This window comes from Suricata suricatta, chromosome 14, assembly GCF_006229205.1.
Source record: "Suricata suricatta isolate VVHF042 chromosome 14, meerkat_22Aug2017_6uvM2_HiC, whole genome shotgun sequence".
Taxonomy (NCBI): Eukaryota; Metazoa; Chordata; class Mammalia; order Carnivora; family Herpestidae; genus Suricata; species Suricata suricatta.
Genome location: NC_043713.1, coordinates 78,065,511 through 78,073,466, shown reverse-complemented (window position 1 = coordinate 78,073,466; position 7,956 = coordinate 78,065,511).

Below are 7,956 nucleotides of genomic sequence, written 5' to 3'. Positions count from 1 at the left end.
CCAAAGTCCAGTCTCTCTTTTCTCTGCCTGGCAACATCACTGCCTGTCTGGTTCAGCCACAATGGAAAACAGGGTGAACATGGAAGTGGCGGTCCCAAGTGTTCCTTTCTCTCAGAGATCACAGCTCCTCGCTCTCTGCTGCCCCATGTCTGAAAACAGTTTCTTCCCATATCTGTTGGTGAGGGAGGCGGAGGTTCAAATCAGTGACTCTGCCATGGCTGGGAACAAAAGTTTCATGGGGTTTTGAGAATAAATGGTAGAATGCTTATGAAGTCTCGGGTACACAGTAAATGATTAATAAATGCAACTAGGGTTATTTCAATATTTTATGACACATTTAACTCTGTTTCTAGACTATAGATTCTTTAAGTGAAAGACTGTGTCTTTATCATTTTTACGTCCTCAGTAACTAGCCTGAAGACTGGCATGCCGTGCCTATCAGCAAACATTGCTCCAGCTCAAGTCACCTGAACTGAGAAATGGGTGGGCGAAGCCCCCTCCATACACGTAAAATCAAAGTTCAAGGAGCATAATTGTCAGTCCGCTCTCGACACTTATTTTGCACACATTCTGGTGTTAAATCGAAACCCAGTATTTCAGTTTCCCTAGGAATCTTTCATTTGCTTATCTTCCCATTTTGAATGTAGTATTCGATAATATATAGGTTCCTCCTGGAGCACCTGGGTGGCCCAGTCAGTTAAGCGTCTGACTCTTGGTTTTGGCTCAGGTCACGATCACAGGAACTGTGAGTTTGAGACTCGCGTCGGGCTCTGCACTGACAGCGCAGAGCCTGCTTGGGATTCTCTCTCTCTCTCTCTCTGTCTCTCTCTCTCTCTCTCTCTCTCTCTCTCTCTGCCTTTCTCTGCTCTTCCCTTGTTTGCATTGTGTCTGTCTCAAATTAAAGAAATAAACATTAAAATACATATATATGTATATATAGGCTCTTCCTGAGTGGCAAGCCCTTTGACGGGGCTGGGGTGGAAAGATGGAATGAAACTGTGGCCCCGACTCCCTCAGTCCTTCTATCAGAAATGACACAGACATGCACACGAGACTTTAATGAAAAACCAACTTCGATAAGTCTTTGAAGTGAAGTGATCAAAAGACTTCAGGAATTCCAGAAATGGGAGATGGCACATATATTCCAAAGTGTGAAGGGATGGGTGAGGGATGGGAGGTAAGACTAGGTAAGTTACTGGTTGGATCAGATTTTATTTTGGGTCTTGACTTTCACACTAACCCTAAAACACGAACGTTTGGACTTTTGGGGTGGTTTCAATGGATAGCGCCTTGGAAGGCTTTCTGTGCAGCGAAGCAATCAACTCTGATGTTCTCCTATATATTGTCTTTTTACCAGATGGACTAAAAAAAGGGGAGAATAAGAAAGCTAGAGAGAGACAGCCCAGACAGAGGAAAGAGAAACATCCAGCTGGCCTCAATGTCTACTAAATAATCCAGAGATATTGGACACAGGCATCCAAATCTCTGATTCCTTATTTGGGTGATCCTGGCTTCCACTCATAAATTTTCTTTTTTCTGGGCACTTATCTCAAAGTAGGACCATGAAATTGAATAGGACAAGCCAGGTGTTTGGACTCACCGGAAGCCACTGGCTGATTTCTGATTGGTCCTATGCACGAGGCCTGTCTGTGGCCACATTTGCCCTCACAGCACACAGACTCCAGATAAAGGTTACCCCCTTCCTGTTTCTCATGCTCTGACTCCTCAGCAGTTTTCTTGGAACACCAAGCTTGAGTTGCTGTCCACTCCTAGGACTTCTAACCAGCTATTTGCTTTCTTGTTTTGGCCTCACTCGAAGGGCTCTTTTTGGGTCTCCTGCCTTACATCCATTCAATCTTCCAATCTCTCATCTGGTCTCCCGATGGAATCCCACCTCTCCAGCTCTGACCTGCGTATTCTAACCACAGCAGGACCCCTCACAGACTAGCGGTTTTGTTTCTCTCCAGTCCCTTCCCACTCAGTCCCAGATTCTCACGTAGGATCTAGTCGGCTTCCTCGTTTAGGGAGTCAAGAGAACACTTAGGTTAAAAACCACAGGTTTCAGGGGTGCCTGGGTGGCTCGGTCATATGTCTGACTTCAGCTCAGGTCATGATCTTGTGGCTCATGAGTTTGAGCCCCTCGTCGGGCCCCGTGCTGACAACTCACAGCCTGCAACCTGCTTCCGATTCTGTATCTCCCTCTCTATCTCCCTCTCTGAAAAATAAATAAGTTTTAAAAACAAAACAAAACAAAAAAACCCACCACTGGTTTCAGAGCTAGGCCTGGATTCGAATCTTGGTGCTGAAGTTTTGTAGATGAGTGGCCCATAATGCACTGCTTCTCTCAGCCTCAGTTTCCCCATCTGACGTTGTAGGGGGCAGGGGGAAGTAACTCTTGCGGGGATTAACTGGGATATGGAACACAAAGCCCCTAATTCGGGATTCATCCAAGGTTGTTGTTCTTCAAAAACTCCTTCCCTTCACATCTTTGGTACAAAAATAGCATTCGCTCCAACTTTTGCTGAGCTAGGTTTTGGGGCTTTTTCATCAATGCCTTGGAAAATCCAGGCATGGGATCTATGTTGGCCCAGCTCTTGTCCAAATGGATGGCTTATTACTGAATTTTTTCATCAAAATTTCTGAAGGCCTTACTCTTTTCCTTTGGGCCTGGGTCTCCTGCTGGTAAAAGTCAGAAACAACCACAAAAACAACACAATCTTTCTCCAGGATTGCTCGATGACATCTCATTATGTCCAGGGCCCCAGATGGCATTAGGGATAGAGCTAGAACACAGGCAGCTCATCTCCATCAAGGGGGCGGTGATTTACCCTTTGGGGTGTTTCTAGCCTCTTTCGTTCCCGAAACCCACAATCCTCTAGATGAGCTGTCAACATTTCCCAAACCGTCTCCTATACACTCTCTCCTCGGTAGGGTGTTAACATCCATTGGGGGTCTATTCTGTGCCAATCATTGGACTAAGCCCCTAGGTAGAGGCTCTCCCTTTGATTCTTCACTCCAATCCCAGGAGGTTTTCCCTTAGCCCCATTTTACAGATGAGGAAAGGGAGTTCAGAAAATGTGGGTTATTTGCCCAAAGGTGAGCACAGACAGGTGGGCGGAGCCAGATTCAAACTCCTGCTCTGTTTACTTCAGCCAGCCTCTGCAGCCTCTTTGAAGAGAGCCTCCTGGGCCTGGGGAAGGAGCCTGTGCGCGACAGTTTTATTTTTTAAAGCTGTTGGTTTTCGGAGCCTCTTCCCCACCCCTGCCCACCCCTCGCGTTATTCTTTTATAGCGCATTCAGTACATGCCGCCTTTGAAAGAAGAAACAAATCTAAAAGCTCCAGTGGAAAAAAAAAAAAAAAAGCGAAGTCGTCTTCCAACTTAAGTAGCATTAGAAGCAATTACATTTGTGCAAATGTAGAAAGGTTTGTTGCTATTTCTGACTCCCTCATACCCCAAGGCAGCAAACGGGGAGGCAAGGCTGTTAACCCTTTCGTGGCAGAGTTCAAGGTAGCCGAGACTCCGGCTTCACTGTTTCCATCCCCTAGGGTGTAACACCGACACCTCTCTTTTCAAAGTGAAACCCACATCTGTGTACTCAAAAAAAAAAAGGGTTTTTATTTCAAGACACGTTTCGGTGAGAACAGGATTGCCTGGCTAAGAAACAATAACTTTACATCTTTGCATTTCGTGACAGCTTTTCTTTCTTTTGCCTTTCTCTCTTTTTTTTTTCACCGGGGTGTCTGTTGACCTAAACTCACAGTGCCATTTTCACAAACACATAACGAGTGTGTGGCTATGACAGGATGGCGACAAATGAGGTGACGTGAGACGCACTTCAGAATGGATGAAGATGTAAATCACATCACTCGCAGAGTGCAAAGATGCAGAACTTGCAGAGACAGAGGCTGCTCAGTCTGAAGGAGAAACATTCTGCCCGGCTGACTCCTCAGGAATCATTTCTCTTCCATCCCATTTCTCTTCCATCCATTGCTACGTTATAAACCACCTCTTGAATTTAGGATCTTAAAAGGAGAATGTATCCATTCGGATCCTTCTGCAAACGGCTGGGCTCTGCTCCGCCATTTTCCTTCTCCACCAGGCCTCTGCTGGGGTTGGAATGTTCCAGATGGATGTGGCACCTAATACAGTTGGTGATCCCGCTGGCATGGCTGGAAGGGCTGAGGTCTCCTCCTCCATGGGCATCGTGCTCTGTCCCCACATGGGCTCCTCGGGCTTCCTCCCTGCGTGGTGAGCTCAGGGGCAACAGACTTCGGAGTCAGTGCTGGTCTCAAAGAGGCAGAAGCTGTCAGTACTTTAATAAGGTCTGGATTTAGGAGTTTGAGGGCTTCATTGCCTGTATTTTATTGGTCACACTAAGTCACAAGGCCATCCCAAGTTCAGGGGAGGAGGACAGACTTCGCCTTTGGAGTGGGTGCCATGCACATAGAGGTGGGGTCTCCACGGAGACCATTCCTGGAGACTGTCCCACACCAGCACTGGCTGGCTTCATGTCGGCTCCAATTCGTGGAATAATCTACAGCAATGAAAATGCAGAACCACAGCTATAGGCAAGGGCATGAAAAATGTTGCCAATATCACCAGGATGGATAAAAGACACACCAACAAAGCATATGATATGATTCATTTTATGACGTTTAAAAGCAAACAGGGTCACCTGGGTGGCTCAGTCGGTTGAGTGTCTGACTTTGGCTCAGGTCATGAACTCGCAGTTCATGAGTTCGAGCCCTGCATCGGGCTTGTGCTGACAGCACAGAGCCTGGAACCTGCTTCCGATTCTGTGTCTCCCTCTCTCTCTCTCTCTGCCCCTCCTCTGATCACACTGTCTCTCAAAAATTAATAAAATGTTAAAAAAAATAAAAGCAAACAAAGTTAACTATATTGTTCGTTGGTGCATACATAGATGGCAAAATAAAGAAAAACCAGAACAGGATTGTCATAAAAGTCAGATTAGTGGTTCCTTCTAGATAGGATACAGGTGGGCATAATCAGGAAGGGATACGAGAGGCTTCTTGGTGCTGGTAATAAATATGTATTTTTTGCTTGATGTGGGTTTATGGCCACGGGCATGTTTGACTGAATTGTATCATTTGTGCATATTTTGCATTCGTAGGCTATATTTTGAGATTTTAAAAAATTGGGAAAAGTTAAATTTTGGCCAAATTTAACATTGTCACACCTGTACTTGATGTGTACAGGTCGAAACGCCGCTACTGTTTCTGATGAAACCGAAAAGCGATTTCAGGTTCAATCATGGGAAGGACAGCTTTTGCTCTTTGAACAGATGACACGTCCCAGGCTCTCCGCAGGTGCTTGAATATATTATTTAATCGAGAGAAAACTCTGAGAAGTAGGTATGATGCCCATGTGCTAGAAAAAAGACACAATAGCCGGCGAAGTGTAGCTCTAGGGACACTCAACATTTGAACCTCATCTATCTGGCTCTGAACTTCCTAACAAAGCCCTCAGCCTGGGGGTCCTGAACATCAGCACATTTCTCCCATCTCCCGCGCCCCAGCCGGGTGGATCCAGGATGGGCAGCACGCAGGTCGCCCCCAGCACAAAAGCATAATTGTTCAGGGCCTGTTGTCCCCGGAGGAGCGGCCCATCACAGCCCCCAGCGGACCTGGCTGAGCGTCAAGCCCTGGGTGGAGGCCTCTCCCCTTGGCTCCTGGCTGCTGACAGGCAGAGTGGCCGCCTCGGCCATGCCAGGCTGTAATAAAGCAGCCTGGCACCCAGCATCTGCCAACGAAGGGAGTGCAAGGCCAATGGAAAAAGCCGGCCTCCAAATTCCAGGAAGCACGTGGTGTTTAATCTGAGGCCAGCCTCGCATCACCCACCCCCTGGAAGCCGCCTCCAAGGGCCGAGTCTGGAGAGGATCCAGATTAAATACTAGTGTAATAGGGAGCACGTCTCTGTTTGGGTTTCTGCAGATTGTGCCATTTCAAAGGGACCAGAGCAAATTCTCCTAAGGCCCTTATTGGGGTCTACTGAACCATGACCTAATTAAATCTATTGGAGAAAAGTCTCTTGTTGGAAAAAAGGGGGGGGGGTGCTGGCTGCATGATTCCTTTTGAGAAATTATTTAGCCCTGGGATGGCACTGATTTTTATGGGTACTAGAGAAACACAGACTGAATGCTGTGTCGCCATTAGCGATGTCAAGGGGGTAGGGGAACCGAGGGGATGTTCTGGGGTAAACTTGTTTGTTAATGACAATGCTTACATTGTCAAAACTCCCTCATACCCATTACTGTCTTCTGACTACTCGGCAAGGCGGATGGGTCAGATGTCATTAGATTCACTTTAAAGGGGGAAACCAAGAGTTAAAGCAGTTCTTTTCGAAAACTCAAGTTTAGGGACTGTACTATGTTCCCCTTTCTTCATAAATGAGGAGGAAGTTTTAAGGAATAATGACTTTAAAATGAATACAAATCTCTCCAGTACTAATAGTAAGGTGGAGAATGAGAATGAGGGCCATGTAAAGGGAAGAGGAGAGAGGGAGAAGGAAGGAGGGAGAAGGAGACTGGAAGAGAGGCGGAGGAGGGAGGGGGAAGGAGGGGTAGAGTGGGAAGAGGAGGAATAATGATGCACCTTGAGCACCCCCTATGCACACACCTTATTGTGTGGAGTTCTTCTTACTTGTTCTGCCACGGTCTTCCCTAGGTGATCATGCATTGAATACCTGGCCCGTGTTGGTTCAATTTGACATAAATCACTGAGACTCTCCCTGAGCCTTTTACCACCTTAGCCGAATTTTACAATTTGATAGAAAAAGCAAGGGAAGCCCAGAGGCGCATCATTAGCACTGCAGAACTGAGCTAAGAATCAAGTCCCCCCCCTCCCAGCCCCAGAGCCTGCCTGAAATCTTTACCCCTACTAAAGGTGGCTGAGGACATCAATGGGTATTCACACTCACATCCTTATTATTTGGCCACTTAACTCAAGACTCCTTTGGCTCCAAAGGTTGGGAAGGGGGGGGGGGGGAACCCATTCAGGGTCATGTACAATTATTTAAAAAAATAAATGTATTTTTCATATAAACTAGGAAGTCCATTCAAAGGATATAATTGGCATTAGCCATGACGGCATTCAGAGGCTTACGCTGTTGTCAGAACCTATCTTCCCTCCCTCAGCTCTATTTCGTCTTAGTTGGCTTCGTACTGCAACAGAATTTCTTTAGTATGACAAACTCGGCTACGCATAAGCTCGCGGAGTCTTCCAGTGGGTCTACATCAGCTGGACCAGGGAATCACTTCCTGTTCCAGCCAGCCTCCTAGGAATGGCTCTCATTGGGCAGATTTGAGTCACATGTCCGTTCCTGAGCCAATCACTGGCCAGCAGGAAGAAACACTTTGATTGGCAGCGATTCGGTCCCACTCTGGGACCCAGGTGTCCTGGTCAGCCCAGGTTTACCACGTGATCTAAACATAGGAAAGGAGTCATAGTTCACAGGAAAGACTCTGTGTTGTTACACAAAGGAAGGTGGACAGGGGGTAGATAGAAGCTATAGACATTCGATACAGACTTGTGCAATTATCAGTCCAGACACAGAGCCTGTCACTGTACAACATCGTCTAGATTTCTCTAGAATTGGGTCAGCAGCCTTGGTGGGGGATTTTAAGAATTAGGCAATTGTAGATGTTTTGAAATAAATTAGCTCATATTCTTAATTTTACAGCTGAAAAGCTAAGTGACTTGCCCCAGGCACCCATCTATTGAGAAAGAGGTGAGCCTGCTCCTTATACCCAGGCGGGGGACACCAGGCTGTCCTTGAACCCTGGTGTCTTCCTTCCAAGGATGGCCTTGACTAATCCAGCAACCCAGCTTCTGGTGGGCTCCTGGCTTCTCGCCATTTCCCAACAAGACTTCTGGCACTGTCTTGACCAAAGGTGATATTGCAGACACTGTAATGAGATGCTGTCAGAATGCCAAAT